The sequence below is a fragment of the Phaseolus vulgaris genome, chromosome 10 (assembly GCF_000499845.2).
Source record: "Phaseolus vulgaris cultivar G19833 chromosome 10, P. vulgaris v2.0, whole genome shotgun sequence".
Taxonomy (NCBI): Eukaryota; Viridiplantae; Streptophyta; class Magnoliopsida; order Fabales; family Fabaceae; genus Phaseolus; species Phaseolus vulgaris.
In genome coordinates this window covers 15,746,220-15,758,945 of record NC_023750.2, presented here as the reverse complement: position 1 = coordinate 15,758,945, position 12,726 = coordinate 15,746,220, and positions in this window count along the sequence as shown.

Sequence of the window (12,726 nt, the reverse complement as noted above, 5' to 3'; positions counted from 1 at the left end):
ATTATCTAACACGTCGATGACACACAAACCCGGCGACAACCGACTATGCACACTGCAGAGTGCCACTTGCACGAACGACGACTATGCTCACTTCTGAACCATTCATCTTTCTCTTGTCCACGTGTCCTGCTGAGCACGCCCCACATAGTCACTTGCTAGACACGTCATCACACCCGATGACCTGGTCGGTACAATACCCATGGAGGACGTGACCAAAACAGCAAGAACAACCAATTTGCACCGATTAAAATTGAATATAAGTGCAGCAAATGAAAAAGGACATCATAAGGAAGAGATTGCACCAATTGAAAGTGAAAACAAACAAGTAGAACAAAAATGGGTAATTTGGAATGAAGGGAAAATGGACTTATGTGGATGAAGCTCTTGGAATGTGCACGCCACTTGAAGGATGGTTGGCTTCAAGATGATTGTTGTTGTCGCCACTTGAGAGCCCAAGAATTCACTCAAGATAAGACTAGAAGAGAAGAAGACACAAGTCTCTCTCACTCACTCACCAAATTGGTAGAGGTTCTTTACTCTCAAAAATCAATTCTATTGCCACAAGAAGAAGATGATGAAGACCTTGAATTGCCACAAGAAGATGTTCAAGGTGTCAACCTCATCCCACAATCCCCTATGATGCCGAAATGTTAACACAAATTTGGGGCGGGATACAAAACATCCAGAAAAGTATGAGCACCATGAGGTTGGACATAATACACGTTTTGACAGGGTTGATGAAATGATAGAGCGACTAAAGGATCGAATAAATGAGATTGAGCATCATCAACGCCAATGATTGTATTATCATTATGTAATTGTTATTTTTATTTTTCATGTTGAACACTGATAAATTGTTATTTAATGTTCAGGCTTTCATGGTACTCATTATCGTTTAATATTTCTTTGAATGCAACTTTTATAACCTTTATCAAATTCGGCTCCATTACCTTTATTGGAGAATCAAGACCATTGCTTCAGTGACCTTCAATGTCTGCATATCACACCTAATCATCATCTAGTTGTACCGGTTGTGATGTGCAAAAACGTTATACTTTTACCCATGCTGGTGGGAGCACAAGTGCCTTCGTTGCACCTATTTGTGATTGTGGCGATTTTGATGTTTTGAGAATAGCAACAACTGGAAAAAAATGTCGGAAAATGATTTTGGGGTTGTCCTAAGTACAAGGTAAAATTTATTCAATTGGGTTTGATGCAAGCTTAACTATGTTATTTTAAAGTTATTCATTGTTCAATTTTATTCTTTTCTTCAAAACAAATTAGAAGTGGTATGGTTCTAGAATGTAATTTTTTTCAAATAGTGTATTGAAGATGTTGGCGATGAAAGAGATGCAATTATTGTCAAACAAAGAAATAAGATATGTCTTTTAGAAGAACGTTTGAAGGTTTCCACAAGAAGGACTCAGATGTTGTTAGTGGGGGTGTGTTTTCTTTTTCTAATTAAAATTATTAACATGTTTTTATCTCTCTTCGGATTAAATATAATGACTTTTGTACCATCCTGTCCCCGGGCATTGACCAAAGTCAAAGTCAACGATTAAGTCAAAGTCAACATATAGTGGGACCACTCGAGGAGTCCAAGGAAGGAAGTCAATAGACTGACCGCTTGGGGCGTCGCCAAAGTGAGGCGTCGCCAAGATGAGGCGTCGCCAAGAGAAGGCGTCGCCAGGAGAGGGTATCGCTAGGTTGAAGCATCGTCGGGTTAAGACTAGCCCAAAACAGTAATAAAAAGAAGAGAAAGGTAGCTTCAAGGCCATAGTTCTAGTACCAGTAGAGAGTAACCTGACTCGTAAAGTACCCATGCCACCGCTGGGAGACCCTAGGGCCGATACGACCCATGAGAGGGCCACGCCCAGGGGAGAACCACGTGCATGATACGAGAGAAGGGTAGATACACTCCCAGGGCGAATGACTAGAGGCTGGGGTGCATGAGTTGGCACCCTGAAAGTCATCCCACGCGCTAGATGCACTTCAAGGGAAGAGGATTCGCACAATGGAATAACCCTAAGTTGGGTTACAACGCTGTGAGGCTCTCTGTGTAGGATAAACGATCAAGTCGGAAGAACACGTGGCAAATAAGCACTGAAAACATCAAGGCTTTCCTAAAAGTTCGCTAAGGTACGCGTTAATTTAGTTAAGTTTCGAACGTTTCAAGGGATATTTTTATACGCTTTCAATGCGCTTTAACGCGCGTTAAATGCGGGAGGTGTATAAAAAGGGGCCTTGGGACGTTTGAAAGGGGATCCGAATTTTGACCTAATTCTGGCAGTTTTCACACACACGTAAACCCTAGTTGTTTAGCTGCGCACCCACTGTACGCACAGACAATTAGGGCAACACAGTATTAGTCACTCAGTACTATTGGACCACCTTCAGAACACACAGTCACGCTGTTCCGATACGGAGGTGTGTCACCCTTGATGTTTCTTGCTAGCTGACTTGATCGTCGGAGTGCAAACGGCCACGAGGGCGCCCCTTTGTTCACTTCTTTTCAGGTACTCACAGACGGAGCAGAACTAGCTCGGAAGGACTAGTCACGCATAAAGACGACCCTGGTCAACCGGCGGGAACAACTTTATATATTTTTTCTTTCAATGAGTGACTATTTAATGTTCATCTATGTTTCAAATACCCATTTACTTCTTAAAATATATTAATTTTTTCATAATAATAATAATGAAAATCATGATTAATATTAATTTTCTTTTATCGGGTGTGATGACGTGGACAAGAGAAAGGTAGGTGGTCAAGAAGTCAACGTAGTCGCCGTATGTAGAAGCGGCGTTCTGCAGTATAAAAATAATCGGTTATCGCCGAGATGTGTCACCGCCAAGATGGATCATCACCCATCGCCCAAGAGAAGCATCGCGCAAAAGTAAGACGTCGCCGAGTGTAGACATCGCCCCAAAGTAAGACATCGCCCTAAAGTTGGGTGGCGGCACTGTGGGACCCTCCGCACAGCACTAAACCCTAGTTGTTCTTGACGGCACACCCAGCTGTGAGCACAAGGATATTAGGGCAACACAGTTCCAGTCATTGAGATAATCATACAGTCTTTAGTCACTTTGGTGTTTCTCGCTAGCTGACTTGATCGTCGGAGTGCAAACGGCCGCGAGGGTGCCCCTTTGTTCTTCTTTTTCAGGTACTCATAGACAAGGCCGAACGAAGGTGCCCTAGCTCGTTAGAACAAGCCACGCATAAAGACGACCCAGGTCAACTGGCCGGAACATTTGGCGCCCACCGTGGGGCCGAAATAAACATCGGTTCCACCACACAAGTTTTCAGTTCCAGTTGCAGTTTCTAACCTAGTTCCAGCCCTCAAATCGCATATAGTCAAGGGGGGCTTCCAGAAACCACGAACATGAGACCTGCACGCACTATGAGCGAAGAGATGACCATACAACAAATTGTGGAGAAACCCTCCAATCAGTGAATGAAGAAGCCAAGGCTGACCAATTAAGGCCATTCCTTGAGCGTGGAATGTGGAAAACCTTAAGTTGTATTTCAGCTAAGATATTCGTGCTTAATGCTTTCTCTTTGAACAATGTGTGATAAATCTGTTCTTGGAAGATGATGCATTTAACTTTGTTGATTTATCTGAATTGGCACATGATAAGTTGACCTAGCTCGGTATAAGTACGAGCATAGGCACTCTGTGGAATTAATCTATTTGTTGATTTGTTTAAGCACAACACAGGTAAAGTCAACCTAGCTTGGTGTCAGTGCAACCACTCGAGTATAGCCGCCCCGTGAGTAAATGGTTACCTAGTGCCAGGTAAGACAGGGGCATGAGCACCATGCAGGGGAGCCCGTCAGCTCGACCCAAGGGTTCGGGGGAGGTCATCGGTGGTTGGGCACAAAGAGGTGAGTCGTGAGCTCAACTCAGATGTTGGTCAACCCAGAAAAGGTAACAAAGATAAAAAAAGATATTTTATCTGTTGCGATATTATTCCAAAGATAAAAGATAATCTAGAGATAAAAGATAAAGAAATATTTTATTTGTTGTGATATTATATTTGTTGTGATATTACTATAGATAAAAGATAAAGAAATATTTTATTTGTTGTGATATTATATTTCTTATGGTATTATTATGAAGATAAAAGATAATGGAATATTTTATTTGTTGTGATATTATATTTGTTATGGTATTATTATGAAGATAAAAGATAATGGAATATTTTATCTGTTGTGATATTATTCCAAAGGTAAAAGATAATCTAGAGATAAAAAATAAAGAAATATATTATTCTGGAGATAAAAGATAAATAAATATTTTATCTGTTGAGATATTATTTTAGAGATAAAAGATAAAGAAATATATTATTCTGGAGATAAAAGATAAATAAATATTTTATCTTATGAGATATTATTTTAGAGATAAAAGATAAAGAAATATATTATTCTGGAAATAAAAGATAAAGAGATATTTTATCTGTTGAGGTATTATGCTGGAGATAAAAGATAAAAAGATATTTCATCTGTTGAGATATTATTGTGAAAATATTGTGATATTATTCTGGGGATAAAAGATTGTACCGCCCTGGCGGTCGGGTGTGATGACGTGGCATCCTGCTACAGTATAAGCGTGTTGACAAGGCGCCAGGTTGGCAGAAGGGAAGGAAGTCGGGGGGCTCGTGTAGTCGCCAGTTGTTATATTGGCGTGTTCCGATCACCAGCTTACCAGAGTCGGCGATCGCCAGGTTCAAGTATGAAATCGCCAGATGTGGATTCAGGCGACCTAGTCATTGGAGATCGCCAGAGCAAGCACATCGCCGAAGATGAAGGAGAAGCAGATTATGAAGGCGGCCGGCGAGACCACAGGGAAGGTGTATGAAGGCCCTTAACTCGCCAGTTCCAGTAGAGATCGCACTCCCAAGTTAGCTATGCACTGGGCAGTACCATGCATAAGTAACTTAGCCAAAATGAGAGTAGAAGCAGCGCCAAGTCAGGGAGCCTCCAGATGATGGCACGTGTACAGTTGGATGCAAGCCACGTGTCCAAATCTGTAACTGCCAGGAGAGAGAAAGCCACCAGGTATATAAGAGTTCTTAACGAACTTTCTGAGGCACACACGTTCAGTTCATACACTTTACGCTTGCGAGTTAGAGCTGACTGTGAGAGAGGATTTGCACGGTTCTTGTTCTCTTAGTATTTGGTGACCCCGTCACTGACTTGAGCGTTGGAGTGCGATCGGCCGCAGCGGCGCCGTACTGTTTCTTTGCAGGTTCTTGAGGTAGATCCCGAAGAGGAACGGAGGTGAGAAGCGGTGCGCACGTCGATCCTTTGACGAGGCAGTTTCCAGCGTTCCGGTCAACAGGCAGGATCATCAGGCGCCCACCGTGGGGCCGTGTAAAGCTTGCTCCCATCCACAGCGCGAGTTCTTGAAATTTTTCGAAGTTTTCTGCGTGGTTATGTGCTGGTGCAACCATCGTTCACGGTTTGTCTGAGTTTCGTTCGGTGAATTTGCGTTTTGCACCGCTCGTTTGGCTTTTCGATCGGTGGAGTGAGGTTTCCTGCTGTTTGCACGCGTTTTGTTCGGTGGAGTTTGAGTTCCTTCGCTCGATCGGTTGTTCGAAGGGTTTCTGGTGAAGTTGTGGTTTTCTTTGAAGGCTTACGGTGTTCTTGAGTTTTCTTGCGCAGTTTTGCACTGTTTTCTCCGATTGATCGCTAATTCGATCGTGGTTGAAGTGTTGTTCGCGGCATTCCTGTGATTCGCTGAAGTTCATGAGAAAAATGAGAAGCAATCGATCAAGTCCGGTCGCGCCCGTGGCACCTGTCGCTGCTGAAGGCGCCGCTGCCATGACCATGGCGCAGATGGCAGAGATGATGCGCTCGTTGCAGGCAACTGTGGAAGCCTCACGTGTAGAACAGGCGAGAATGCATGAGGACCTGGTCGCCTCTCGTGCCAGGAACGAGGAGCTCAGCAAGATGACTGAGGAGCTGCGTCAAGCTCTTCAGGAGCAGCAAGGGCGTTCTGCCGCAGAAGAGGTTGCGCCATCGTCGCCACCTCGTGTTTTTCCCATCCCTTTTATTCAGGCGATCACGGACACGCCCATTGCCGCGAGCGTGGTCCCGGTTAAGGCTGTTTTCACCGGCGTGGAGGATCCTGAGGCTCATCTCACCACGTTCCATACGCAGATGATGCTGTCAGGAGGGTCAGACGCCGTCTACTGCAAGATGTTCGTGAGTACGCTCCAGGGAACGGCGTTAGAGTGGTTCGTGAGCCTGCCTAACGGCCACGTAACCAATTTCCAACAGTTCTCGAAGATTTTTGTCGAGCAGTACATCGTGAATAAGGCGCCGCCCAGGGTGTCTTATGACCAGTTTGATATAAGGCAGTACCAGGGAGAGTCCCTCAGAGAGTACCTGAATCGCTTTGTAGCGCAGATGGTCAGATCACCGGCCAAGGATGAAGAAATGCTGGTCTATGCCTTCAAGAAGGGCGTGCAGCCAGGACCATTCTGCGAGGCCTTGATCAGGGCTCACCCTGCGACGTTTGCTGAAGTCAGGCGACTTGCGGTGGCTCACATCGCTGACGAGAATGAAGTCGCCGAGAAGAGAGGGAGCGTGGCTCCCGCCAGGCCACGCGCCCAGACCAGGATCCAGCCGCAGAGGGTGCTGGAGACAGCGGCGGCGGCCAGGAAGGACCAGAGGACTCGCCATCCTTACGATAGGAGGAACAAGGGAAGGAGCCAAGCGCGCCCGCAACCAGCACGCCGGGAATACAATCGCCCGCCTAAGCACAAGTTTGTCATGGGACTGGCGGATCTGATCGCCATTCCTAACATATTTGCTAGGCTGAAGGCGCCGGAGAAGGTGGGCGACAAGGTGTTGGGGTCGAAGCCGGATGCCTGGTGCGAGTTCCACCAGTGTTTTGGCCACACTTTGGACTCGTGTTTGTCTTTGGGATATCAGCTCGACGATTTGGTTAAGAGCGGGTTCCTAAATGACTATCTGCTGGACAGGAGGACGGGGGGAGCGTCGAGTTCCCAGCCAGCAGGTGGAGAAGCCCAGCAACACGAGATGCCTATCCACGGGGAGATCCACACCATTGCAGGGGGCTTCTCAGGTGGTGGATGCACCGCATCGCAGAGAAAGAAGTATGCGCGATCGGTGATGACAGTGGATATGTTTGAAGATCACTCGCCGGAAGTGGACATTACGTTCACCAAGCAGGATCTTCGGGACGTTGTGCCTCATGACAACGATCCCATAGTCATTTCGTTGGTTACGGCGGGAAGGAAGGTCCACAGAGTTCTGGTGGACCAAGGAAGCTCGGCACACGTGATGTTCTGGCCGACTTTCACGCAGCTGGAGTTGCCCCTTGACCAGCTAAGGCCCTATGGAGGGTGCCTATATGGGTTCGCTGGTGACCAGGTGGAGGTCAGGGGATACATAGAGCTGAGAACCACGTTTACAGATGAGGCTGGTTCGAGAACGGAGAAAATCAAGTACCTCATCGTAAACGCACCTTCAGCATATAACATCCTGTTGGGAAGGCCCACGCTTAACAGGATAGGCGCCATTCCGTCGACTCGGCACATGAAGGTAAAGTTGTCGTCCATGGAAGGGGTGGTGATCACGATTAAGTCTGATCAGAAAGAAGCGAAAAGGTGCTATGAGAATAGCCTGAAAAACAAAAGATCAGTGAGTTATGTAACAACCACCCCACCTCCCGGTGTAAAGCCCAGATCGACGGTAACGAAGGAGGCCGCCGGAAGAGATGTGGAGATGGTGGACGCCGGGCTGGGCGAGAGGGATGCTGGTTTGGAGGAGGAAGAGGCGCGGAATCGCCCTGAGGAAGCGAGAGAGCAGGGAATCGCCAGGGCGGTGATCGCCAGAGAATCCAGGCCTAAACCCGTCGAGCAGTGGCTCGAAAAGGAGATCGGAGGAAAAATCTTCAAGCTGGGAAGATCTCTGGAGGTCGATCTCCAAGACCAGATCGCCAAGGTGATTGAGCGGCATCTGGACGCGTTTGCATGGTCCGCTTCGGACATGCCCGGGATTGATCCCGACTTCTTGTGCCATCATCTGGCGATGGACAACATGGTGAGACCGGTGCGACAGAGAAGAAGAAAGTTCAACGAGGAGAGGAGGCAGGCGATTAGAGACGAAACACAGAAACTCCTCGCTGCAGGCCACATCAGGGAAGTCCAGTACCCTGAATGGTTGGCAAATGTCGTGCTGGTGAAGAAGAGTAACGGGAAATGGCGCATGTGCGTCGATTTCACCGACCTGAACAAAGCTTGCCCAAAGGATTTGTATCCTCTACCAAGCATTGATGCCCTGGTTGATAGTGCTGCAGGGTGTAAGTTGCTGAGTTTCCTGGATGCCTTCTCAGGATATAATCAGATCAAGATGCATCCCATGGATGAAGAGAAAACAGCCTTCATGACAGAGAGGTCGTGCTATTGCTATAAGGTGATGCCGTTTGGGCTGAAGAACGCGGGGGCCACGTACCAGAGGCTGATGGATCGAGTACTTGCACCAATGCTAGGAAGGAACGTGCAAGCCTACGTCGATGACATGGTCGTGACCTCGCAGGAAAAAAGCAAGCACGTGGCGGACTTGGAAGAATTATTTACGACGATCGCCAAGTTCAAGTTAAAGCTCAATCCGGAGAAATGCATTTTCGGCGTGGAGGCTGGAAAGTTTTTGGGTTTCCTCTTGACTGAAAGAGGAATTGAAGCCAACCAGACAAGTGTGCCGCCATCTTGGCGATGAGGAGCCCGGCTACGGTGAAAGAAGTCCAGCAGCTAACAGGTCGGATGGCAGCCCTATCTAGCTTCGTGTCAGCTAGCGGAGAGAAGGGGCATCCCTATTTTCAGTGTCTGCGGCGCAATAACAAGTTCGTTTGGACGAAGGAGTGCGAGGAAGCTTTCGTCAAACTAAAGGAATATCTGGCGAGCCCGCCGGTTCTGTGCAAACCGCTGGTGGGGATCCCTCTCAGGTTGTATTTTACTGTAACTGAGAGGGCGGTAAGCGCGGTGCTCGCCCAGGATCAAGATCAGGCTCAGAAGCCTATTTATTTTGTGAGCAAGGTGTTGCAGGGCCCAGAAACGAGATATCAGGCCCTGGAGAAGGCTGCGCTGGCTGTGGTGTTTTCGGCGAGGAGGTTGCGCCACTACTTCCATAACTTCACAATACTGGTGATGACTGACCTGCCCATCCAGAAGGTCTTGAAGAAACCTGACGTTGCGGGAAGGATGGTGAAGTGGGCCGTAGAATTGTCAGAGTTTGATATTAAATATGAGCCCCGAGGCCCGATCAAGGGGCAAATCTTTGCAGATTTCGTGGTTGAGCTCTCATCAAAGGCGACGCGGGTTGAAGGAGACAATTTCCGTTGGGTACTTTCGGTGGATGGATCGTCGAACCAGCAGGGCAGCGGTGCTGGAGTCATATTGGAAGGGCCCAACGGCGTGCTGATCGAACAATCTCTGAGGTTCGCCTTCAAAGCCAGCAACAATCAAGCAGAGTATGAGGTGCTGATCGCCGGAATTTTGCTGGCCAAGGAGATGGGAGCTAGGGTGCTGATGGCTAAGAGTGACTCGCTGCTAGTCACGGGGCAAGTAACAGGCGAGTTCCAGGCTAAAGATCCCCAAATGGCGGCTTACTTGGCGTATGTGCAAGAATTGAAGAGTTCCTTTGCCTCTTTTGAAGTAGTGCATGTGCCCAGAGAGCAGAATGCCCTAGCTGACTTGCTTGCCAAGCTCGCCAGCTCAGGCAAGGGGGTAGGCAGAGGACGGTGATTCAAGAAACTCTGAAGACGCCAAGGGCATTTGTGGCAGATCACCTGGTCCTTCAGATAAGCAAGTCGACGGAGAGAGCAGCGAGAAGCCATAAGTCTTTGACGCAAGAAACTCTGAGATCTTCGAGAGTTAGAGCATGTCGAGGAGAGAAGGTAGACGTGATGCAGGTCTGCGCCGCCCATGAGCCAGACACTTGGATAACACAGTACAAGCGGTGCCTGGCAGATGGCCTCCTCCCGCTGGATCCGACAGAAGCTAGGAAGGTAAAGAAGAATTCCAGCAAGTACACATTGATTGATGGCGATCTGTACAGGTTTGGGTTCACTCACCCACTCCTGGAATGCATACACGGCGAGAAGTGCACGAGAATCATGGCAGAGCTCCACGAAGGTATATGCGGAAGCCACGTCGGGGGTCGAGCCCTGGCCGCGAGAACTCTCCGTGCAGGCTACTACTGGCCATCGATGAGGGAAGATTGCAAGAAGTATGCCCAGTGTTGCAAACAATGCCAACAGCACGCCGATTGGCACAAGGCACCTCCCGAGGAGTTGAAGTCGATCTACAGCCCTTGGCCGTTCCATACTTGGGGAATCAACATCCTGGGACCTTTCCCGCTGGCGATCAGGCAGATGAAGTACTTGGTGGTGGCGATTGAGTATTTCACCAAGTGGATTGAAGCAGAACCAGTGGCCCAGATCACCGCACACAAGATCGAAGGTTTTGTATGGAAGAACATTGTGTGCCGGTTTGGAGTGCCTAAACGCCTGGTGTCAGATAATGGGACGCAGTTTGCAAGCCACCTGTTGAAGAAGCTTTGTGAAGGGGTAGGAATTCAACAAGTGTTTGCATCCGTCGAGCACCCTCAGACAAATGGCCAGGTGGAGTCAGCTAATCGGGTGTTGTTGAGAGGTTTGAAGAGAAGGCTTGAGAAAGCCAAGGGAAGTTGGGCTGAGGAGGTGCCCCGTATAGTCTGGGCGTACCACACCACCGAGCAGTCAGGAACCCATGAGACCCCGTTCAGCTTGGTCTATGGGTGTGATGCCATGATTCCAGTAGAAATCCAGGAGAGCTCGCCGAGATTCCAGAACTTCGTGGAGGAAGACTCGAACGAGGAGAGAAGGCTAAACCTGGATCTACTGGATGAAGTCAGGGAAGAGGCGAGGTTGAAGGCTGAAGCCGTGAAAAGAAGGGTCGAACGAAGATACAACTTGAAGGTGATGCCAAGACAGTTTAGAGAAGGCGACTTGGTGATGAGGAAGGCCCACCAGTACGATATGGAGAATAAACTGTCACCCAAGTGGACTGGACCGTTCAGAATAACCGAGCCGCTCGGGAACGGAGCCTACCGCCTAGAGACGCTGGAAGGAGGGGCGATTCCTCGCACCTGGAATGCCACACACCTGAAGTTGTACTATAGTTAAGAGCTTTGTAAGTAAAGACAAACAAAAAGTCATAATACAATGTCTCTGATGAAACAGTTTGAAAGGGGGCACTCTTTTTTCCCTAAGGAGGGTTTTTAATGAGGCCACCCAATAAAAGAAGAGTTTTCGAAGTATAAGGCGTTTTCTGGTTGCATGTGTGCTATTTTCAAAAGTTTTGAAGAAAGACCTTGTCACTTGTACGTGATTTAAGGCAAGTAAAGATATATCGCGTGCTTTCTAAGAAGTTTTTAAGTCCTCATCGTTTTTCGGCGATTGGAGGCATCAGTTAAGTTTTCAAAGTCCTCATCGTCTTTCGGCGATCGGAGGCACCAGATGAAAGACCTCAACGCCCTCGCGCGTTTTGAGGCAAGTTAAAGACCTCCTCGCCGTCGAGCGAGTGCAGGCGAGAAAAAGTAAAAGTCCTCCTTGTTTCTGGGGGCGAGAAGATGTAACCCCTGGGGCAATGTAGAGGCACCAGTAAAAGTCCTCCTTGTTTCTGGGGGCGAGAAGATGTAACCCCTGGGGCAATGTAGAGGCACCAGTACAAGTCCTCCGTGTTTCTGGGGGCGAGAAGATGTAACCCCTGGGGCAATGTAGAGGCAAGATAAAGACCTCCTCGCCGTTGAGCGAGCGCAGGCGAGAAAGAGAAAAAGTCCTCAGTGCATCCAGGGGGGAGGAGATGTACACCCTGGGCAAGTTGAGGCACAAGATAAAGACCTCCTCGCCATCGAGCGAGCGCAGGCGAGAAAGAGAAAAGGTCCTCAGTGCATCCAGGGGGGAGGAGATGTACACCCTGGGCAAGTTGAGGCACCAGATAAAGTCCTTCTCGCCGATGAGCGAGTTCAGGCGAGTTAAAGTCCTTCTCGCCGATGAGCGAGTTCAGGCGAGTTAAAGACCTTCTCGCTTACACGCGAGCGTAGGCAAGGTAAAATCCTTCTCGTCTCGAACGAGTTCGGGTATGGTGCAGAGGGTGGAAGAAGTTTGGAAGGTGACTAAGGTAGGTTCGAAGAGAACGCCTAGTTAACCGGTCTCTCGCTCTGAAGTTCAGGGGGGCAAAGAAAGGTCCCAAAGAGCGCTTCTACCCCAGATAAAGAAACCATTGCCAAAGCATGAGGCCAGAAAGAAGGTGATATTACCAAGAGTTCTTGGCGAGCTGGAAGAGTTCAAACAGCGGCGAGAAGGTTAAAAGACCTGTTTGATGAAGCAGGTCGAGTGGGAAGGTGTTTTGAGCCAATAACTGAGTTACAGTTCGTTGCTTGAAAGGTATTCTTACGATAAGGTTAGTGCCTTAAGAGTACAAGTTGGTTAAAGTAATTATTGCTTAAGTTTGAAGTGGTTCGAAGCAGTTAAGTCAAAAGTCGCGTTTGCAAAATCACTAAGTTAAATCCGATGAAGTTAAGCAAGCAAGGAAAGCTGAGGTGAGTGAAGAAGTTATGAAAGGGAAAACGAAAACCTTTGTCATTAACAGGCAACAGTGGATAACAGTTTAGAACATATATACGAGGAACATAAAAGCTTGTTACAAGTTATAT